This window comes from Lissotriton vulgaris, chromosome 4_2, assembly GCF_964263255.1.
Source record: "Lissotriton vulgaris chromosome 4_2, aLisVul1.2, whole genome shotgun sequence".
Taxonomy (NCBI): Eukaryota; Metazoa; Chordata; class Amphibia; order Caudata; family Salamandridae; genus Lissotriton; species Lissotriton vulgaris.
Window position 1 is genome coordinate 24,405,301 of NC_141692.1, and position 24,739 is coordinate 24,430,039.

Below are 24,739 nucleotides of genomic sequence, written 5' to 3' on the forward strand. Positions count from 1 at the left end.
GGACCAACAATGTCTATCCCAACTCTTTCAAAGGGCACCCCCACCACAGGTAGTGGTATTAGGGGTGCCTTTGTGGTGCCACCTGATTTGCCACTGGCTTGGCAGGTGACACAGGAGCGACAAAACTCCTTAGTGTCTTCTGACAAGTGGAGCCAATGAAAGTGAAGGACAAACGTGTCCCAAGTCTTGTTCTGGCCAAGATGTCCTGCAAGGGGAATATCATAGGCTAAGGTGAGAAGGAAGCCCCTGAATGCCAAAGGTATGACGAACCTCCTGGAACCACCAGGCTTGGGGTCTCTAGCCTCTGAATACAGGAGCCCTTTATCCCAATACACTCTATGGGTACCTGTAGCTTTCCCAGTAGCCTCAGCAGCAGCTTGCTGTCTGAGGGGTTCAAGAGAAGGGCAGTCCAACTGCGCCTGCCTCAGACCTGCCCTTGCCCTGTCCCAAGAAACTCAACCTGATATGGCTTAAGCTCTTCTAGGACAGTTCTTTCTTGGGTCTCCCGGTACGCTTCCTTGGAAGGCTGATCCTCATTCTGAGGCAAGGTGGAAGGCACTGCCTTAACCCTACTGCTTTTTCTCCTGGTAGGCAACTGGTCCATCATTTCAGGATCCAGGGACTGTTCACTTTTGCACTTTTTGGCCTGTGACCTAGTCACAGCAAGGACATGTGCGGATATACCTAACATCTCTGCATGAGTCCTATACTCCACTTCAGACCAGACTGAAGATTTTAGATCATTGCCAAGCAAACATTCTACAGGGAGGTCTGTACTAACAACAACTCTTTTGAGGCCAGTTACCCCTCCCCAGGAGAAATTAACAATTGCCATACTATGCGTGGTAGGGACATTGCTTGCATTGGTCACTAGGTAATTGTCACCTAGTATTTTCTGTCCAGGGTCCACAAAGTTGGGCGTCACCATGGTGACACAGGCACATGTGTCCCTGTAGGCCTGTGCCACTTTATTATTAATCAAAGGAGTCTGTCTATACTTGCCCAGGTTACTGGGGCTCACAGTAGAGGACATAGCCATGTCCACATCACAGACAAGAACAGCTTGAGTTGGTATCCTGACTAGGCCAGAATCCACCTCAGTTCCCAGGGTCAACCCTACTACACCCTTCTGTTGAGAACCACCACTATTAGCTGTACTAGGGGGACCAGTTGCCTTGGGGGCAATGGTGGCTGGAGCTGCCTCCTTTTTGGTGCAATCACTGGTCCAGTGAGTATTACTTTTACAAGAATTACACCATGGTTTCTTTGGAACTTCTTTCTTTTTGGATTTCTTAGAACCCCCCCTCATTAGAATCTTTTTGGGGACCTGGCGAAGACGTTTGGTCTTTTGCTTTCTCCCAACCCTTTTGGTCTTGCTTCTTCCGATCACCACCTTGGTTCTGTACCTTCTGCCTCACTCCGGTTCTGACCCATTTGTCTGCCTTCTTTCTCAATTCTCGTGGAGAGGTCAGATCAGAGTCAATCAGGTGTTGATGCAATAACTGGTTCTGACAATTATTAAGAATTTGCTCTCTCATAATCAAATTATACACTCCTGTGTAGTTTTTGACCTTACTGCCCAGTAACCAGCCTTCCAGAGCCTTAGTGGCACAATCTACAAAGTCAGTCCAGTCCTGAGTCTGTGTCTTCTGGGAGTCTTTGAACAGCAACCTGTACTGCTCAGTGGTTAAGCGAAACCCATCTACCGGAGCACTCTTCAGGACAGTGTAGTTGTTAGCATCCTCATCACTAACTGTGAGGAGCTTGTCTCTGCCTTTATCTGAAAAGGAGAGCCATAAGATTGCTGCCCACTGACTTTGGGGTACCTGCTGTACTTTGCAGGCCCTCTCCAAAGCAGTTATCCATTTGTGGATGGCATCCCCACTCTTGTAGGGAGGGACAATCTTAATTGGGTTTTTATGGTCATAAGACCTTTCGCTATCTCTAGGAATTATGCTGCCACCAGTGGGTTCTAATTATATATATATTATATTATATATTATTATATTATAAAAACATTTGTATAGCGCAGCTGTCACCATACAGGCATCCTGGTGCTGAGATATCTCCAGAGGGGGGGGGAAGCACGGGGGAGAGCAAGCAGTACAATAAACTTTTTCTCTCTTTCAAGGGACAGTCTCTTTTGCAAGGGCAATCTCTTGCCTCTTGTTCCTAAGATTTACTTCCTTCATCCTAGCTTTATGCTCTCTTCTCTGAGGGGAAGTTATTCTCCTTAGAGCTGAGGCATTGGACCCTACTGAGTCATCTGAGTGGTTGGACCCACTGGATAGTGACCTTCCTTTTCTGTGATCATGGTTAGGCCTACTTGTGGGTCTGGATTGGATTGTTCCTTCTCCAGTCCCGTGCAGTCCTAGGTTAACCAGATTCAGTTCCTTGACTTGCATTTGGTCCTCATCTACTTCATCATCAGTGCCCCCTTGATGTTCATCAGTGTGTTCTTCTGTTGAGGGATGGGCCCCCCTCTGCACTACCTGTTTGATTTGGGTTAGATTCCTTTTCTACATCATACTCCACTAAATTATCTACCAGGTGATTACAGGTTGGACCCTGTCCTTGTCTTAGCTTTCTGGCTATACATAGACTTCTCTGCTCATGAAAAGTAAATGTGTCATATTTAGAAGGGATCCTAGGAGGATCCACTTCTTGCAGAGGCACACTAGACCCTGCAGTCAAGGACATTTTCTAGTGAGGTGTGGTGTGTACCTACCTACACTAAATGCTTTCCTACTAGAACCTCTCTAAGAGTTGTAGTCAGGGTGTGCTAAGCCCTTTTCTCTATAACTGCTAAGTTCAGTAGAATTATAAGAACTTGATTTATATGTACCTCCAGGTGCCTTAATGTGATCTGTCAAATGATATCTTAAGATTATATGGTAAAACAACAGCAAGCTCTTATCCCATCCGCTGCACATCAATGTGAGCAGTTAGCCTGGTATATGATGTCCACTATTCTAGTGGGCACATTGCACCAGTCTAATAGACCCTTTTTGATGGTGGTTGTAAAGTCAACCTTTTAGACAAGCTATCCTAGTGGTAGCATGGACCAGCAGTCTTAGGCTAAAACTTCAGAGCGCATGTAAAACAAGCTGTTTTACCAATTATAATCCCTTGAGTACCAAATGAAAAGACACCACACAAGGTATATATCAAATATATATGTATTTGATTCTAACACAAACCCTCTGAACTCTTTATGAGGTCAAAGATCGAAATACATCACAAGTTACTCATTTAGCATATTATAAGTTGCATAAATACAGTTTTGCCCTAGGGGCCTCACAAACCATATACTAAGTAAGTGGTATAAGAACCACTTCAGAAATAGTGAGTAGGCCTAGGTAATTGCTGGGGCTACACTAGTCAACCAAAGGTTAGGAAGTAGGAGACCCACGGGAGACGCGTGCAGTGTCTAAACACAGTTGCGAGTTACCATTGACTTATAATGGAGAACGAAGAAGTGACAAAGTTACTGAATAAGGACACTTCCGGATGGACTACGGTAAAACCCCTTTAAGCTAGGACACTTCGAGAGTCAACACCCACGGGAGCACCGGAGTACTCTAGTTACCTCACCCAGGGAAGCGGGTGCATAGGTGTCTTTTCGTGTCGGGGTTTGTCGATGTTTTCTATGTAAATCTGGAAAGAAGTGCTGCAGGCGACCAGAGGAAAGTGTCCGGGTGGATCCAAGGGTGGATCGGAGATGAGAAGAACCTGAAAGCAGAGGGGACAGAGACTGGGTCACTAACCAGTGACCAGAAAGGAACCAGGCGATGTCGAGTTGATGCAGGTGAAGAGGTGAAGCTTGACTCTGCAGCCACAAGGACCAGGAGGCGTTGACGACAACCAGGAGCTGGATTGGAGCAGTCCCAGGAAGGATCTAGTTGACTGCGGTGTCTGTATCTGGACTGGACCCAACAAGCCTTGGTAACCGCAATCCACGCAGGAAGTGAAGATTGGCTTCGGAGCAGACTAGCAAGGTCTGGTGGGCTTCTCCTTTGCATGGAAGCTGAAGACTTTATTTTGAAACCAAACTGCTTTCGTGGTTGCTCCACGCTTGCTCCAGAGGGCTAAATAGCCAGTGGGCTAGCAACCGGGAAGACACGTTGAGCTGAAATTCAAGAGCGGGCCCCACGCGGCACTCGTGGAGTGTGGAGGGATGCGCTTTAGTGCAAATGGCGCACCGGTCGGGGGCTTCTCAAACTCTAATGCACAACCGCGAGGGTGCCTCTGTTAGCAAAATTCAGGATGTTCAGGGTGTCCAGTCCCACTTCTCTCGTGCCCGCAATGGGTCCCAGTTTTCCTGTGGATGTGGGTCGGAGTCAGAAAAGTCTGAGAGTCCAGTTCCTGTGTCGCTGAGTCTTCGGGATCCGGCGGGAGCGTCAATAAAACAGACCGGCAAGTTACTGGTGGTGCCTGCACAGGGTGGTCACTCCTTGACCACAAGGGAGATGTATTCAGTCTTCTAGTCGATATAGAATGTCGAAGGTCCAAGAGTTTGTATCAAAGTTTCTTCCAGGAATAATCTAAAGTTTCTAGACACAGCTCCTATCTTTATACTGATTTTAGGGGCTGGATTACCTGATAAGTCTGGGTGGACCTGAGAAGGGGGTGGTTACACCCCTTTCCCTTTGTCCACTTTCACACCAGAGCGGGCTGAAGTGCCCCAGCAACTGGTTTGAACCGGGCTATGCATGGAGCACCTTGTGTGCCCCAGGCAGTGTCTGGAAAAGCATCTTTCCATTCAACCCACCCTGCCCCAATACACTACAGGCTGTCTGGAAACCTATTGTCCAAGCCTCTCTTGCTGGAGTTTCCCCCAGCTGCAGGAGGTCAGACTCGTCTGTGGCAGCAGCATCCATTTTGAGATGCTGAGGCTCTGTTTAATTTTAACCGGGTAAAGCAGTAACTACATGTCGTCTTCCTCTAGAAGGGTGGAATTCTACCCCCGCCGCCAGAAGTGGCAGGGGGGGGGTATTATTCCAAAGTGTTTGACAGCTTACATGACATGTTTTGATCAAGCCAAACCAAAGTTAGCATTAACTGCGAGGATTATAATGCACGTAAGAGTATATGGTATGGCTATATCATAGAACAGCTATAAGGATATGGTTCTGAAAGCTGCAGAAGGGCTCAGCTCATGCTAGAGCACCCTCTCACATAAAACCAAGCACTCTGCCTTCAGGAGTGTCAAGGCCTGCCATAGGATTGACTTATAGGTGTATATGTGTCTTTATGTAAGGGTAGATATAGGTATACTATATCTAAGTAAGGAATGATTACACCACCTTACCTAAGCTGAGTGATCAGCCTGTGGTGTCAGTTTGGATGGCCAGCCGGGGGTGGCATATTACATGCTGCAGCCCCTGGTAGGCCTTGGATGCACCTATGCCCTGGGTACCTAGGCTACACTATACAGGGGCTCACAAAGGTGACCCAATTCCCAATTAGGTGTGTATCTAAAGTACATGGTATCAATTTAGAGAGAACAGCTGGGCTGTGGGTCTGATTAGCAGGCCCACAGCCACACTAAAGTCGAAAAACCACAATATCACAGCAAAAAGTGGGGGTGACAATAGGACACTACTCTCCTATAATTGTGGATCAAGAGGTTCTTCGCTGACTCTCACACTGACCGCAATGAGGGAGTGAGGATCAAGAGGCTCCCTACTGACTCTTACACCAACAGTAATGAGTGATTGTAGATCAGCAGGCTCTTCCTGATCCACAATCACTCATTACTGTCAAAATGAGTCAGTGAAGAGCCTCTTGATCCACAGACAGTAATATGAGATTGTGGATCAAGAGGCACTTCACTGACTCTCATTTTGACAGTACTGAGTGATTGTGGATCAGGAGGATCTTGGCTGACTCTCATACCGACAGTACTGAGTTATTGTGGATCAGGACGATCTTGGCTGACTCTCATACCGACAGTAATGAGTGATTGTGGATCAGGAGGGTCTTTGCTGACTCTCATACCGACAGTACTGAGTGATTGTGGATCAGGAGGATGTAGGCTGACTCTCATACCGACAGTAATGAGCGATTGTGGATCAGGAGGGTCTTTGCTGACTCTCATACCGACAGTAATGAGTGATTGTGGATAAAAAAAGGTTCTTCACTTCCTCTCACACTGACAGTAATGCGTGATTGTGGATCAAGAGGATCTTCACTGCCTCTCATTTTGACAGCAATGAGTGATTGTGGATCAGGAGGCTCTCCGCTGACTCTCACACTGACAGTAATGAGTGATTGTGGATCAAAAGGCTCTTCGCTGACTCTCACTGACAGAAATGAGTGATTGTGGATCAGGAGGCTCTTCACTCACACTCACACCGACAGTAATGACTGATTTTGTATCGGGAGGCTCTCCGCTGACTCTCACACTGATAGTAATGAGTGATTGTGGATCAAGAGGCTCTTAGCTGACTCTCATACCGACAGTACTGGGTGATTGTCGATCAGGAGGCTCTTCACTGACTCTCACACTGACAGCAATGAGTGATTGTGGATCAAGAAGCTCCCTGCTGACTCTCTCACTGACAGTAATGAGTGATTGTGGATCAGGAGACTCTTTACTGACTCTCACACCAACAGAAATGAGTGATTGTGGATCAAGAGGCTCTTCACTGACTCTCACACCAACAGTAATGAGTGATTGTGGATCAAGAGTCTCTCCACTGACCTTATAACAAAACTAGGAGAACACTGGTCAACCAAATGGTGAGACTGTTAAGCTAGAAAAACCCCAACGGACTCAGTTCCACTATACTGAGACACGTCCCATCAGCCCACCTCACTGTCGGGGCATCGTCATTTGGGACTGAGATATATAGATACAGTGAAGTGCACCCCCCAATGAGGGGGACTTTGCTCCCACTGCATCTAGAGGACACTAAACTGTCCAAGTTCTCAGTAGAGTGGTGCTGAAAATTTTTGAAAAGTGTAGTGCGGGTTAAAAATAGCTACCTGAAAACACCACCATGTTTTATTTAGTGTTTGCCAAGTGCCAAGATTAAAAAGAAGTGAAAAAAACAGATAGTCTGAAATAATAACTATCTCAAGGCAATAGGATCCGGGTCGACATGTTTCAGCCATAATGGTCAATGTTAACCTGGCTATCTTCAGGACCGAGTTTGAAAAATGCTAATGCAATGAAGAAGAATTTCAGTGTAAATGTAATTAATAAGAACTGGTACGATAACCCTACCAAAGACCTGGAGTACAAGTGACTGTTTCAGTATCCAGAATATGTAGGGTTTTCATCCATTCCCAGCTTTATGTGGGAGTAGACCTCACCTCGCCCGGCAACTGCTCGGTGTGGGAGGCCCCGCTCTGTCCGTCGGTACCTCTGTCTTTGACCAACCCTCATTTTATGGGGGTTTGGAGTTCATTTGGTCATTAAAAATAATTCCCTCGGGCCCTCTTTTCTTATCGTGGTTTTCGTCTCCACTGACCTTACCACTGACTGTAATGAGGAGATGAAGATCTAAAAGGTCCCCACAAACTCGAACACTGACAGTAATGAATGACTATTTAAATTGTAGGAAAGCAAGATCTGCTTTTACGGTTACCCCACTTTTTGCATGGTGTTATGCTATTTATGACCAGTGTGGCTGGGATCCTTCTAATCTGATCCCCAGCCTGTGTGCTTTCTCTCCTAACTTGACTGTGGTGAGTACCTTAGTACATTCCTATCTGGCTACTGGTGCTCCCTTGTAAGTCCCTAGTTTATGGTACTGAGGTACTTAGGGCATATGTACACCAGGATTCTCCCATTGGCTGAAGCATGTATTATGCCACCCATGAGGGACGCTCTAAATCCTGGTTGTAGGCCTGCCTCGCTGGAAGAACACAGTCCGCCTCCCCCCGTTTCGATCTGAGGCCACTGAAGTCACCTGTGGCGTCCCGCAAGGATCATCACTCAGCCCCACCCTCTTCAACGTCTACATGAGACCTCTTGCTGCCATCGCACGCCAACACAACCTCAACATCATCTCCCACGCCAACGACACCCAGCTGATCCTCTCCCTCACCAGACACCCCGACACCGCCAGAACCAGCCTTCACGAAGGGATGAAAGACGTCGCCGAGTGGATGAAGAACAGCCGCCTGAAACTGAACTCAGAGAAGACGGAAGTCCTCATCCTGGGACCATCACCCTCCGCCTAGGACTACTCCTGGTGGCCCCCAGTCCTGGGCACCGCCCCCAAGCCAACAGACCACGCACGCAACCTGGGCTTCATCCTGGACTCCTCCCTCTCGATGACCAGACAAGTCAACGCCGTATCCTCATCATGCTTTCACACCCTTCGCATGCTTCGCAAGATCTTCCGATGGATCCCGACCGAAACCAGGAAGACGGTCACCCAGGCCCTCGTCACCAGCCGACTGGACTACGGAAACACCCTCTACGCCGGAACCACAGCCAAGCTACAGAAATGACTCCAACGCATCCAGAACGCCTCCACCTAACTCATTCTGGACATCCCCCGTCGCAGCCACATCTCCGGCCACCGAGGGACCTACACTGGCTCCCCGTCGACAAGAGGATCACGTTCAGGCTCCTCACCCACGCACACAAGTCTCTCCACGACCTGGGCCTCCAGTACCTCAACGACCGCCTGACCTTCTACACGGCCACCCGCCAGCTACGGTCTACCAGCCTCGCCCTCGCACCACGCATCCGAAGAGCCACCGCCGGAGGCAGATCCTTCTCCTACCTGGCGGCCAAGACATGGAACTCCCTCCCCATCCACCTTCGGCTGACCCAGGACCACCTCGCCTTCAGGAGACAACTCAAGACCTGGCTGTTCGAGCAGTAGCGGACCCCTTCCCCCAAGCGACTTGAGACCCTTCTGGGTGAGTAGCGTGCTATACAAATGTTGTGATTGATTGATTGCCATGGCAGCCTGTGTGAGTGGGTGCTTGCTCCTCTCATGATAGATATCAGTTTCCTTATAGCTCTCCACACTGCACTTAAAACCTATACGTCACCGCTGTAGCCTTTCAGTCCCATAGGCAGGGTGCTCTGTTAGAAGTGTGAGCGTGCCCCTGCATGAGCAGGACACCCCTACAAACCCCAGAGCCCATTCTCCAGGCTGGTAAGTGTACCAGTCATCGCGATATAGATAGGCCATGCAGCATCATGCAATGATCATCTTGAAACTGGCTGGAACGAACCTTGACATGTTTGATAGCAAACATGTTGGAATCATACCCCAACACCGTATCCGGTGTGGGACGTATGATTCCATCCATGGTAGAGCTCCTCCGAGGAGCCCTCTGTGATTCCAGGATCAACCTTACAGATCCTAATAGCAACCTAGGGCTGCTGCTGACCCAGACAAAATTCGGCCCTCCGGCTGCTGGGTCAAGTGGAAGCAGGGCCGGACTGGGAACCAGAACCGGCCCTGGCAAAGTGCTCGGCCGGCCCCCCTACTCCCCCCCCCCCCCCCCAAACGTGCAAGGGCCGGTTTTCAGCCGTTTTTGTTACAGGGCCGTTTTTGCAGCAAAAACCGGCCCCCAACCATGTGGCACACCGGGGGATTGCCCGGTGCCTTCAACGGCCAGTCCGGGCCTGAGAGGAAGGTAGGACCATAGGCATCCTGTCACAGGGAGGTGTAAACACCTCCCAGACAGGATTTAGTTTATTAGGCTGGGGTAGGGGTGCTGACCAGTGCCACATAGTCTGCTAGAGAAGCACATTTGATGCCCTCCATGCATACTCCAGCTCAAACCAGATCAGGTAGCCGTTGGCACCCTGTTCTGGCACAAAACTGGACAAAGGACATTGGAGTATCCTCCCCACTGTCCGACCCCCTTCTCTGGGGGGGACCCCTGGATCGTCCGAACCCTTACCTTAGGGTACTTAAGGGCTTTCCTCTGGGTGGGTCTCTAGATTCATCATGGAATTTGATTCAGATCAATGGCACTTGTACTTCGACCATCGGGGTACTCAGGTCTTCGCTTGACTTTGCTCTGGACTCTGAGACTGCACCTGGGAAGATCCCTGCTGTTCTTGGCCTCTTCGTCCGAAAGTCTGTTAAATGTCCATGCCTGTGCTCTGTACAGGTTCTGTCAAGCCCTGTGGACAAAAGACACCTGAAGGAATCTCCTTTGGAGTGGAGTCACTCCCCTGCATCCGCAGGAACCTTAACATAGCCGACTGGTCTGCCGAACCTGGGCTCCTCTGGACTCCAACAGGCTCAGAAACCTAGGTGGTGGTTCTGCACTCCCTCGATGCCTGAATTGTCCTCTCATCAAGCATGAGGCCAGTATCCCTCATCGGAACCTCCATGACTGAACCCCTGTGCGCCGCGTCACTAAATCTCTTCATTGCACGGTAACTTCAACAGTTATCATGACGACTCGTGCCAACAGTCTGACTCATCAAAAGGTTCTGTCAATGAGTCTGTCCCCGCTGGAATTGATATGTGCCAATGTTGTTGGGTAGAACAGACGGACTTGGTCGTCTTCAACGCCCCGGTAGCTCAAGCGGAGCTACTGACTCGGTGCAACAGTGTTCAAAGAAACTCATTGTCTGGAACTCAAGGGCCTCCGACTCGAACCCGCTTTGGGGTTCCAACTGACACTGTAGTACTTTCTCCAGCTGCAGGCAACTTTTTGAGGTCCTCCTGTGTATTCTACTTGTAGGTAACCTGGTTCTGTGGTACCCACGGGTGGTCGGACTCTTCAACCTGCTGTCTCACTTGGGATGTCCTCCGGGTCCACTGGGAAGGGTCCCCATTCTAAACTCTGCAATGGCAACATACCCACCAAAACATATTGAGTATGCAGTTGTGTATTTGCTGAGCACACGGCCGTCGCCTGGGGTGGTTCCTTGTGTCCCCGACTCTTCTACGTCCCCTGGGTCCAGACTCAGATTAGGTGATGGTGCGCATTCCACTATTTTGATATATGGTTTGGCCTCCCCCTGGGGACCCCGGTGAATTGGTACTATTTGTTAATCTATTGGTGAACTATTGTGTGCATTGTGATTATATCACTGGGTGGGAGATATTGTAAAGTGTTAGCTAGTGTCTGTAATAAATATCTATTTTTATAAGGACAATGTGTGGTTCTTTTTCACTTAGCCTACCCTAAAGCACTAGATACTGGTAAACCGAATTGCTTTGCACTCCTAGACTAAGCCTGAAGGCTGCTCTCCACAGCTACCACTTTGAGAGCTTTCTGCAGCAGTCTAAACCACTAAAATTGTCATAAATGTCTGGATTGGTGCAGGGTGCCCCACTTAGATAAGGGGACACCACATACCAAACCAGCTTCCGACAAACTATTTTTGAACTCTCTGACTCAACAAGCCCACCAGGCGATAATTAGATTGTAGGTTTGAATAATGTGCAATGAAAGGATATTATCCTAATCCACATGTATGTTTTTATGCATTTTAGCCTGATCTCTGATGAATGATGGCAGCTGAAGCGTCTTCAGTAATTAATTTAGCCGCACTTGGCCGGCCCCTTCAGCTTGGGATGCTGTACGACTGCCGCAGTGATGCCTTGATTCCAGGTAAAGAAATGTGTGACACTATTTGTATTTAAGTAAATGTGGTTCAAGCCATAGGGGATGGAGGATAAAAAGATAATCATTCTCTAACCTTCCCTATGTCGTTCCCACACTTTCATCCTTTCTTGCTTTACTCAGTGTACCATTTTAGCCAAACCAAACGTAAATTCATAAATCAACACATTGAAATTGATATTGTAATTCATTTAATTGCAAGTTTTCATGGTGGTGTCATCTGTGGTGAGGGGGCTTTAGTTTGTTGGGAGGTGGGTATTACTGGTGGTGGTGGGAGGCTGCTTGATGTCCTCAATGGTGTTTCCGGGTGGAGCAGAGTAGGGTCCTGGAGCTGACTCCGGACCCTGCGCTGGCTCTTCTTGGCTACTCTAGAGGCCTACCTAAGGCGACTCACGGTCATGGGACTGCTTGTAGCCAGACCTGTAGTGGTGCTATGCTGGATGAAGGGCCCGCTGCCGACTAAGAGGTGGGTTAACGATATGTTGTATTGCTGCACGCAAACGGAACACTACAGTGAGCTGCTCCCCCCCCCCCCCCACTAGCCGGCCGAAGAACTTTTGGGGTTTATACCAAACATACTTGCGAGATAACGTGTCCGAGGTGGAGACAGTTGAGGGGAGACACACAGAGAGGCAGATGTAGATGCACTCTCTACAGCGCAAAGGAACTGGCAGGAGAGACCTGTTGTGCTAAAGAATGACGGAGGCCTAGCGGTGTAGTGATTATATGGGAGGACCGGAGAGCAACCCGTGAACGGTTACACAGAGTCTGGAGCACTGAAAGGCCCTCTCCTAGACTTAAATGGTTGCGTTGGACGAGACCATGACTTCCGGCAATCACTGATGCGAAAAGAGTGGTGGATGATCCGTCGCCGGGTAGCTGCGGGGTTATTGGGTATTGATTAATGTGTGGGTCTAGGCCCGTTAGCAATAATCGGGATAGGTCAATGTGTGCGATGCTGAGAATGGGTGGGGGGGTGTTTTAGATTCGGGGTGCACTAGTTATTGTTTTCAACAGACTATTGTATTTAGACAACTAGCGGGTTACGCAACTCCGGTAGCCAATACATAGAGGCGTCAGCCCCATTAGATAGAAATGGTACTTTACCAGCAAGAACATGTACCTGCAATTCAAATGGATAATTTATGCATCTTTGACACCGTCGGACCTCAGGGATGTCGCTGAATGGCTGTGTCACCGTGGTAGACATGTGACTGTTATTTCTTCATTTTTGTTCTACTTTCCATCCTAGCCAGCAGGCCCCAGAAAAAAAAATAATTACCTCTATTTCCTGTTTGGCTAACATGATTTTGTAAACTCCATCTTCATCGGGGGTCTGAATTGCAACACCATCAGGTGTGCAAAATATTGTGCAGTTCATTTTGCACAATAGATCCCATCCTAGCAACTTTATGGGACTTAAGTCTCACACCACAAACTTGTGCATTTCACTAAAATTGCCAATACATACCTCCATTGGTTTTGTAATTGGTGTACTAATTTGTTTATTAGAAACGCCCGCTACTTGGATCACTTGTCCCGAGAGGGGTAGGTTTGGGATGCCTCCTGTTCTCACAGAAGACCGGGTAGCACCAGTATCCAATAATAAGGTGATGTCATTTCCTTCAACCTTACCATCTATATTTGGACCGTACTGATCTACCGGCAACGATGCGGCAAGTACACACTCCTTTTCCTCCCCTCTCAGGCACCGTCATTGTATATCATTATCAAAAAAAAAATCCTGCAAAAGAAATTGTGGTGTTTCAAAATGTTTCTTGCCACTTCCCTCCTGGAATCCAGTGTCCACACAGTACTTGACTTGACTCACAAAATTTGGCATAGGGGCAGGTGGCAATTGACTCTGTATATTTACAACCTGCTGCGATTGATTATTTACACCTCATTCTGCGTCTGTGGATTTAAATTTTGATTTTGGGTATTCTTATTCTGTATAAGTTTACACTTGTTTTTCCAATGCCCCAATTTTCCAAACCCTTGACAGGAAACGTTTTCTTTGCCTCTTCTCTGTTTAATTTCCGTCTTGGTTTACCCCCACTATTTTCACCTTGTCCTTGCCCTTTTCCTGGGTTTTTCTGCCTGACTAATTTACTGGAGTTCTTGTTGTTCTGCTAATTTTACTTGGGCCCACATTATTTTTTCTTCTAAATTCTTTCGTCTATTGTCAATTTCCTCTCCACAGTACTTTGCGTATTTGAGGATTTCATCTATGGGCTTTGATTGCCAGCATAACGTGCTGCTTAATCATTTGCGATATGTCCAATCTCAATCCAGACACAAACCGATACACAAAATGTGTCATGTCTTTATCTCCAATATTCTCGAACCCACTGTATTGCTTGAACACCTGTAAAAGACATTCATAGTAGACATTTCTTGGGTTGTTCTGTCTATTTGTATCCAATCAGTTTCTTTTGGGGGAATCTTTCCCTTCAGGAAAGTGATCACTTGGTGACATGTTCATTATGTCTTCTGATGGTGCACCTGTCTTTGCATCCCTCGGGTACTCATCATTGAGCCAATCTACTGTACATTTACATTCTGTCCACAAATCAGCAGGTACTACTATGGCAAATAAACCATCCAAATCTTTCAACAAAACTTTTGAAACCTTCACAAACCTTTCAACTTGCCTGTACCATTCTACTGATTTTTCTCTACGTTTTGGGAAATCATTAGTAAAAGATAAAATATCCTGTCGGGTCCATGGGACATGTACATAACCTCCTCCCGGAACTTCCCTCATTGGGCACAGCCTTTCCAACATTTCTGTTTCTTTCATTATATACTCAGATGTACTTTGATTCGCCCTTGCTTCTTCCTTTTTCTTTGTCCACCTAGTTTTCCATCTTTCTATCAATCAATCAATCAATAAATTTATAGAGCGCGCTACTCACCCGTGGGGGTCTCAAGGCGCTGAAGGGAGGGGGTGTTACTGCTCGAATAGCCAGGTCTTGAGGTGGTCCTGGGTCAGTCGTAGGTGTGCGGGGAGGGAGTTCCATGTCTTGGCGGCCAGGTAGGAGAACGATCTTCCTCCGGTTGTTCTGCGGATCCGTGGGACGATGGCGAGGGCGAGGCTGGCGGAGCGGAGCTGGCGGGTCGGAGTGTAGAACGAGAGGCGGTTGTTGAGGTATTCGGGGCCCATGTCGTGGAGCGCTTTGTGTGCGTGGGTGAGGAGCCTGAACGTGATCCTCTTGCTGACGGAGAGCCAGTGCAGGTTTCTCAGGTGGAGTGTTATGTGGCTGCTAAGTCTTGAAGGAATGTAAAGCAGCTTGTTTTACCAGTCTATAATCTTGTGAATGACCAAATGAAAGGAGAACCAAAATCAGGTATCTATATAAAATGTGTATTTATTCTAAACACACCCCTCTAGTCTTTTTATGAGGCTTGAGGCAAAAGTAATTACAGAAAAAGCGCAGTGTACGTTTTTGCCCTAAGAACCTCACAAACCATGTACTAAGAAAGTGGTATAAGTACCACTACAGTCATAGAGACAAGGCCTAGAGAGCCTGTAGAACTGCTGGGGCAACACAGAACCACCCAAGGTAGAGACGCAGGAGACCCACGGGGGACGTGTGCAGTGTCTAAACACAGACGCGAATCACTATTGGCTTCTATGGAGAAAGTTGCGGTTAGAATCTTAAAGATTAAACACACTTAGAAGTGGACTAGGAACAAACCCCTTTAGTACTGGACAGTTTGAGAGTCTAGACCCACAGGAGCACTAAAGTACTCGTGTTATCTCATCCGGGGAAGCCAGGTGCATAGGTGTCTTTTCGTGTCTGGTTTCGTTGTCGTTTCCTGTGGAGAGCTGCAAAGAAGTGCTGCAGGTAACCAGATGAAGTGTCCGGATGGATCCAAGGGTGGACGAAAATCTGAAGAACCTGAAAGCAGAGGGGACAGAGTCTGGGTCATTTGCCAGTGGCCAGGGAGGCAACAAGAAGATGCCCTCCGATGTCTGTTTGATATCCGGTGCAAGAGGTGAAGCTTGAATCTTCAGCCACGAGGACCAGGAGGTGTCGATGACAACCTGGAGCTGGATTCGAGCTGTCCCATTTCTGATGTTGAGTGCTGCAGCATGGGTATCCGGATTGGACCCAACAAACCTTGGCAACAGAATGCAGCAATTGGCTTCGGAGAAGACCAGCAAGGTCTGAGGATCTCACCCTTTGGAGGGGGGTCAGACCACATCTGGAGCAACCAGGGAAGCCCAAGAAACCAGAGTTACCTTCGTGGGGACCTACCAGTCGACAGACCAGGGATAGCGAAGGGGCCTCGAGCAGAATTGCTAGAAGCGGGCCCACAGAACAGTTGTGGAATGTAGGCCCACTATCTTCAGTGCAGATGGTGCTCATGACTTGGACTAAGAGTATCCCAATGCACAACTTCAGGAAAGCTCGGGAAGTAGGTGCACTAGCAAATGTGCACGGTGTCCAGGAGTTCCGGTCCCACGTCTCTCTTGATGGCTACAGGTCTCAGCTTTGCTGAGATCTTGTCGGCCTCGAAGATGTCTGGAAGTCTGTCCTGTGTCGCAGATTCTTCGGGATCTGGATGGAGCCTTGAAAATGCAGACCGGCAAGGTGCTTCTTTGGTGCCTGTTTGAACAGGGGAATCACTCCTTGACCCCAAGGGAGATTCTTCCATCTTCTAGTTGAAATTGAATATCGAAGTTCCAGGATATATGTTGCAGAGTTTCGTCCAAGTTAATCTAAAGTCCTAGGGACTGGGTTCCTATACTTATACTAAGTTCTACTCCCGCCGCCAGGAATGGCGGGGGGGGGGGGTAGGATTCCTAAGTGTGTGATACCAAACACAACATGTTTTGATGCAGCCATTCCAAAGTTAGCATTTGCCGCTAGGTTATAATGCACTTACGAGTATAAGGTATGGCTGTATCACAGAACAGCTATAAGGAAGTGATTCCGAAAGCTGCAGAGGGGCTCAGCTCATGCTTGGGCAACCTCTCACACAGAACCAAGCACTCTGCCTTCAGGATTGTCAAGGCCTGTCATAGGAGTGACTTATAGGTTTATATGTGTCTGTATTTAAAGGTAGATATAGGTATAATATATCTTGGTAAGGGGTTCTAACACCACCTTACCCAGGCTGCAGTGGCAGACCTGTGGTGCCATTTTGGAAGGCTTCCCAGGGGTGGCATAATACATGCTTCAGCCCAGGGCACTGGTACCATATACTAGGGACTCACAAGGGTAACCCAGTAACCAATCTGGAGTGTAGCTATATACATGCAAACAGTTTAGAGAGGAACCAGCTAGTCTGGGGTCCTGGATAGCAGGGCCCCAGCCAGAAAAAAGTCGAGAAATCAGTGAAAGACACTAAAAAGTGGGGGTAACCATAGTAAGCAGATCCTACTCTCCTACAATCGGTGTAGTCGGGACAGGTGATTTAGGACAACTTTGCTTATCCCCATATAGGGAAACAACGGGACCTATAGTCACTGGTATTGTTAGTGCTTCAGGGTTTGTGTTCAGCTGGGTTATTTTCTGAATTAACTCGCTTCTCTTTTTATTTATTGCTTCCTTTTCTTTTTCTTGAAGTACCCTTTCGATTGTAACCTCGTGTACAACCTGCGGAACTAAAGGTGTTTTCAGAATCGGGGCACTAGGGGTAACTCTATTTAACTCTGATACAGTGGAGAAATTTTCAATAAAATGTCTTCAAAATAATAATCTTCTGAATCTCCGCTACCTATCACTCGATAATTCTCGCCTCGGTGCCTACTCCAGTCAGGGACCACACTCAGCAACTCTGGGCATTAGCTTGCCTCAATCTTCACAACGGCCCCCCCAGACCGCCGGGGTTGCTTGGTCGCACCTTAGAGATACCCATTAGGGACCATCTCTCAGGGTGAGCCAGGACGGGTTCCCCAGCGGTCGAAGCGTGGAGATACTCCTCCGGGAGTCGATTCCTAGCGCTATATAAACATGCAATTAAATTAATATTATCGAGACTTCTATTTTGGCGACTCAATCAAATGTAAGCTTTTATTTTTAATGCTTCTTCAATATCAGCGCGTCTTTTATTCTGATGACCGCTCTACTTCTGTTTTTACTTTTTCGTTTAACCAATGCTTGTGTAGCTTTCTAGTGACGTCCGTTTCTCTCCTCACTTCTGACGCCTCTTTTTTAATTACACGTCCGCTACATACCCGCTGTCTCGACCAATCCCAGCGCGGCTCTCAGTGAAGCACCCGTAACTGACCCCTCCTTTGCAAGGTAATGCGATACTTTATTTCTTTCAATTTTACATACACATTTCATTAATTAACAACGTAAAAACATTTGCTGCTGAGCTTGATTTTACTAAATTCAAAGAAAAGTCGATTACATTCGCTGTGAGTAAAACCTCTTCCGCTTACTCTTTATTCGAGCAGCAAAGAACCTGTTACTCCTTCAGTTTTACCCTTTCTAGGTTATATAAGACCGACCGAAGTTTCACCAGTGAACTCTAATGCTATCATTCACTCTCACTTTTATACAAGAATAATAATCCCTAACTTAGTGCTTCAAGTCCTGCATAACTTTTCAGACTTTATTCATCAAGGCAAGTAACCTCACTGCAGTGTGGCTTCCATTTACCACCCGCTATTCAATATTCCCTGGAATTTCTAGACAACATAAAACAATACATACAGGTGTTGGTTAATACATAAATCAAAATTTCAATACACAATTTTTATACCTAACTTAACTAAACCTGACCATAGCTCTGCTACCAAGTAAAACTGATCCAGCGGTACTACCAGCTTGGGATACTCATAAATTACCATACTCACCTGGGTCCATAAACATTCACACATAAGCCAATAATCACCGCTGAAAATCAAGACTCTATATTTTCCTTTGTGATGTATTTACCTATACACCAATTCTTACCAACACTTATCACCTTGGTTCTTGATTTCCTTAGGTCAATAGATCAGGTTGTTAGCAGAATAGGTAGAAATGCCACTTACCTTTTATATCTTTAAATTACCACAGACTTGAGAGATTTTTAAAGTATTATCTAGTAAATAATTTTGTGAGTCAGTTACCAATACATGTCATACACCAATTTCTTTAAGGAAATGATCAAAGGAAAATACAAAAGCTTAGTTAAATCTCACGACGTTGCTACCTGGAAAGGGAGGATTTAGAGAAATATACAAGAACATACTACACGAAAATATATGTACCTAGAATGGTATGAGGACCAACCCCTGGCCAAGAAGCTGGAAAGTGGACTCCCAAATAGTCCGGAGCCGACGGTTCAGGACAGGTTCAAGACAGGATAGGTGACCTCTTCAAAGTGCAACGCCAGTGTCTCGCCCCTCTCTGGTACTGCTCTCCTCGATTCTTCCCCTTCTAAATGGACAGGTTTGTTTTCTTCAGCAATTTCTCAGACTCTTCTCTCCGTCTCTTCTCTCTCAATTCTTGTATCAGAGGCTCGAGCAGCGTCTCTGACCTCCATGGCATCCGCCGTCATCTGCTTCAGTGTTGGGTTGGTGACAAGTCTGACATCTAACTGACTAAGCCTACCTTAGATATACTATTCTATGTGTATGTACCACCCCCCCCCAATGTTTCAATGTTCGTGAAAACCCTTATTTCTGATTGAACCATACTAATGTAATGGGTTTTCTTTAGTTCATTGTCCAATATTACCGCCCCTTAATTTACTTTCCCAAGCTTCTATTCCCACATGCATTTCACATTAGAAAAATGTACAATGTATCCAACTGTTGTCGTCTTTTCCTTCCCTTCTTCGGGTTGAGAGGTGAAGTTTCAAATAGCTTTTTTGCTAGACCGTCTTTGGCTGGGTTTCAATGAGACATCATGCACAATGACAGACTTTTAGTGTACCTGCGCATAATCATGTGGGACAGGGTTTCAGTCACCCTCCAGGCCCAAATACGAACTAATAATAAAATCAAAGAAAACCTATTAGAACACAAAAATAAATGAATGCCCTGTATACCAAGGAATCCTACTCTAATCCCATTAAGTTATTTAATCTTTTTGCATTAGCAAATTAATAAACTTGCAAGGTTTAGTTTAAGCATGGAATGTGCATTAATTAACATGTGAGTTTCAAGCAGCCATCTTAATGGCTACTGCGCAGCGGCAAAGAATTCCCCACAAAGCAAAGGGCGTCCTACTACGCAGATGCAGTAAACGCATGCTTAGAAAGTTCCCGCATTTTTGACAGCCATCTTTAGACACTCGTTTTACTTATTAGTAAAACACATAGGCAAGCTTCTCCTGGATTTAAATGTAAAATGTGTAATGCAAATATTAGTATTTACAAACATGTTGGTTACATCATTACACATTGTTTGAGGGGATTGCGTTTGAGCAAGTTTCTTTACGTACAAAACCTTGCTCCATCGGTAGGAGGACGTCCCCCTTATGCCTCAGGAGCTCAAGTAGACCCACCATCATGCTCTTTGGAGTCTTGTTGTATCTCTCCACAAGACCATTTATTTGGGAATGACAAGGTGTGGATAACTTGTACGTTAATCCACACTAATCCCACATGGATCTCATGTACGCAGAAATGAAGTTAGTGCCGCTGTCAGACACTACCTCTTAGGTAGTGTCAGGTAGTGTCACGGGTAAATGCCACCCTGTACTCTGAATCCACAGAGTGGCGAATGGATACAGGGTGGCATGGTTGGTCCAGAAAAAACAGATGAACCTGTTACCTAAACCTGCCTTGGGGTCCAACAGTGTTGATGCCAACCCGTTCAGAAGCCTATCAAAAGTCTTGTCCTGCCCCATATGTCCTTCCAGGGATATGTCATGAGCCAGACCCAGTAGGAAGAACCTGTAACACTTGGGGACCATGCCACATGTGCCGCTCAGGCACAGGAACCGAACCACAGGGTCAATGGTCATCATCTCAATAGACCAGGTGATCTTCAGAGTTATCTCCTGCTATCGCGTTCTTAACTTGCTGAATCAAGCCCTCTAGAGTTGAGCACTTTTTCTGTGCCTTACAGAGTTCCTCCCCGGTTGACCCACTCTCAACTTGCCATCCAGCAAGCTTGGGTAGGTCTTCCAGGGCGGTGATGTCATCCATGATTGGCTCAGAGGCATCCTACTCAGGTGCCCCGTGAACCTGAACTGTGGGCACTTCAAGGACTGGTTTCCCATGCCCCTTTCCCTTTCTCTTCTCTACAGCTATCCTGACCCCTGGTTAAGGGACAGTCAGTAACCCATAAAGCAGGGACTAGTTAATTCAAATAGATTATGTGGGGCTTTCGTGGGTTTGAAAATTCAAACTTTGTAGAACTAAGCTAAAGCGTTCGTTTCCATACCAAAACATTTATAGTTTATCACAGTTAGCTTTCTCTTTATTTTGTATCATGGTTCATATTTGCTTATGATAAAAAGCCCCTTTACTGAAGTCTGATATTGGTAGTTTGCAAGACAAATAAATAAACTCTATCCAGGATTGTTGTAGCCTTGTTATAAGAGTGTCTTACTTATACCGCACTTTAGAGCTTTGCATGGCAGGTGGGTCTACAGTGGGAGGTAGTTTGGGTTGAGCATATGAATGCAGGGGAAGCTTCCTACACTGTGGCATCTTGTAGAGATTTTAGAGTGTTAAAGGAGGAGTACTTTGTGTCTTTGAGAACCTGTGAGGCCACTTCTGAGATTTTGGTGGTGGAAAATGTTGAATATGCTGCTTCAGTTCCAAACAAGGGTCCTGGAGAGGTTGCTTCTAGGGTTAGGGTCTCTAATTAGTTGTGAAATATCGGTCATAAATACCTGTACAGAACAGGGTTTTCAGCCTAAAAGTGTGAAATCTGTTGCAAAACCATAGTACTATTGCAGTCTCAAATTACATGTTTTTGTTATTTCAGGTGTTACTTTATGGGATCTGAAGACCATAGAGAAAGATGTGCATGTCACGAAACAAGTAAAAGCAGATTATAAAATCATTGCCGAAGAGAGCATTGAAGACAAAGCCTCTGCCCTCAATATCTCCGCCTCCCTGAAAGCAAGTTTCCTGGGGGGGATGGTTGAGTTGGGAGGAGCAGCAAACTATTTAACGAAGACCAAGACTTCCAAGAAACAGGCCAGAGTGACCCTACAATATTCAACCACAACCAGGTTTGAACAACTGACCATGACACATTTAGGACGAGGCAATATCACTTATCCAGACATTTTTGGCAACAAAATGGCAACCCATGTGGTCACTGCGGTGCTGTATGGGGCACAGGCATTTTTTGTGTTCGATAGAAATGTGTCCTCATCTGAGGAAATGAAGGACGCACAAGGAGAATTAAAGGGTGCCGTTGAGAAAATACCTGAGTTTGGAAAGGAAGCGTTACCAAATCGCAGGATGACAGGAGTAAATTTGAAAAGTTCAGCTGCACATTTTATGGGGATTTAGCTTTAAAAAACAACCCTTCCACTTACGAGGAGGCAATTAATAGCTATAAAAGCTTCCCATCACTCCTAGGTGAAAATGGTGAGATGGCAGTACCCATAAAGGTGTGGTTGTATCCACTGAGCGAGCTGGATTCCAAAGCATCTCAGCTGGTGCGCAGCATCAGTTCTCAGCTGATTGAAGATGCTCAAGTTGCCATGGAGGAGCTACTTGATATTAAAATGGAGTGCAAAGACATGCTTGCCGCTGTACACTTCCCTGACATCAAGAGTAGAGTCCAAACATTCAAGAAGCTGTGCAAACAATATAGAAGGGCCTTCCAAGCAGACCTTGCTAGAATCCTACCTGCTGTTCGAAGAGGCGAACAAGAGGAAAGTGCACTGGAGGACATTTTAACTGCCAGAGAAATATCCCCTTTTAGTACCACTCAACTTTCAGAATTTATAAAATCAAAACAGAATGAGGTAAACTTCGTCAGTGGATTCATGAATTTGTTGACAGAGTCAAAGACAGTGAAAATTGTACCTTCTCAGTTGGAAATGAATCAAGTGTTACGTGACCTCAGAGTGGAGATTGTGATCTCACTCATGTTCACTTCACTAGGAGAAGAGGAACCTTTTTTATCAGAATTAAGTTCCTGGCTAACAAAGAAACAGTTGAAGGAACCCACCCACCCAACCTCTGGAGAGTGGCTTAATGATGCTGATGTAAACCAAAGATCTAAAGTATTCGTGAGCGAGTTCCTGGAGTTTACAAGGCTCAATGCCTCAGACGAGAAGATACAGTTTGTTGTGTCCTCTGTTCGCGATCCCAGTAATCCAGGTGTTTCGATTTACTTCTATGAACACTGCGTTCTAAAAGACAAAGCCTTCCACCCCCCACGCCCTGACACCCCTAAGATAAGTCAAATATCTCACGACTGTGTGCTGGTTACCTGTGCGCCGCTGCCTGGTGGGACTGACCCAGTGCTGAACTATCGGGTGGAGTACAGGACCAGGACTGAATATGACTGGAGCTGCATGGAAGGAGAGCACACCAGTGGCACGTTCACAGTGACGGGTCTGCGTCCTAACTGCCAGTACCTGTTCAGACAATTAGCGGTATCTGCTCGATGGGTCACCTTACCAAGTCAACCCACCCACATGGTAAAGACCCTTCCATGCAGCCCACCTGAGAAGGTGACAGGCCAGAAGGATGGACCTGGAGGCATCACCCTCACCTGGAGGGAGCCTGACACCATTAGTGCTGGCACCAGAATAAGTGCCTACAAAGTGGAATTCACAGAGGAATCTATAGATATAAAGACATGGAAGGAGCAACTCACTGCACAGAAGGTTGAGACCTTCACTATTGAGGGAGTGAACCCCAAATCATCCTACAGATTCCGAGTGTCCGCAATCTGTGGCGACGATGGAAGCAGCGCTGCGAGTGAGGAGTACGTCTTGAAAAGAGATGAGGGTAAGTAACTGTCTACACCTGACTCACTTCACATACCCCAGGTTCACAATGTACACTGTTCACACAATCAGGCATGTTGCCCCATACGAAGCTTTTTTAGCACAGTGTACCAGCAATTTAAACACATTGTACTAGCGCACTTTTCTCTAATGAACTGTCAAAGGCAGAACCAGTAGTAATGAATTCACTGGCTTTCCAATTTGATTTATCTGTTCCATTTAATAACTCAAGTTCACAAATGAGGACTAAAAGGAAGGTAGCGGCTATTTAGCCAGCCACGGGGTAAATTGCGAATTTCCACTGCTATTTACATGGCACCTGGTTAAATAGTAGAAATAATGTACTATTTGGCCAGCTACCGTACAAGTAGGGAGTAGATTTCCTTATTCACCTGGCTGCAGACTACCTACCAGAGACTATGTTCTACTTCAACGGTGGCCATGCACACAACAAAGAAACTTCAGCATTTACCCGGCCGACTACGCCATAGTATTGATTATGTACTATTTCGCTGGCAGCCATACAAATAGCAAAGAAATTTAATGATTTACCTGGCCGTCAACTAGATAGCAAGGATCATGTACTATTTGGCTGGCATTTGTACAAAGAGCAAAAAAGCTTCACCATTTTCCCAGTCGCATGAGTAGATAGCAGTAATAAAAGACATATTGGTAGTAGTGGTTAATGATTGCACATCTTAGAACTATTTATGTGGAAACTATTTTATAACAAATCATCAAAGAACGTTACTTAGGTTTGTGCTACCTTGATGCCCAGCACCTCTACCCCCTAATAGAATTACACTCCAATACGTGGGTACAGGTCAATCTTTGCAACGGTTCTCATCTGTCGAGGCGCATTCAAACAACCAAAGGCCTCAAACAGGGGTGCGTTCTCGCACCCTTTCTCTTTAACCTTTACACAGCGGATCTGACAACAGCACTTACTGCTTGCAATGCACACACTCCCCGAATAGGAGGATAAACGACTTCCAGTATGTCTTATGCAGACAATGTCGTTCTAACCAGTCGTACTCAAGTTGGTATACAACGGCTCCTCAACACACTTCATAGGTATGCCGATGAGAATTATCTGGAAGTCCACATCAAAAAAAAGTAAGACACTGTCAATAAATTGGAAGCGGTCCCACTTCTGGTAACTAGGTAAAATTTACCTTACCAATTGTGAGGTGTATAAATACCTATGGGTTATGATCGACGAGGGGGGTCATTTCACAAATCCGCTCAAAGCACTTAAAAGGAAGGGAATGGCGGTTGCGATCACGTTAAGACAA

The 24,739-nt window shown here is 46.4% G+C and overlaps 1 pseudogene across 1 annotated transcript in view; it reads left to right on the plus strand.

Moving 5' to 3' along the window:
* LOC147718172 (verrucotoxin subunit beta-like) overlaps positions 1–24,739 on the plus strand; it is a 157,351-nt pseudogene that overhangs the window by 46,574 nt on the left and 86,038 nt on the right. The window contains exons 2-3 of the transcript XR_015295560.1: positions 11,436–11,553; positions 21,455–23,445. The product of XR_015295560.1 is annotated as a verrucotoxin subunit beta-like (transcript). The remainder of the gene's footprint in view (positions 1–11,435; positions 11,554–21,454; positions 23,446–24,739) is intronic.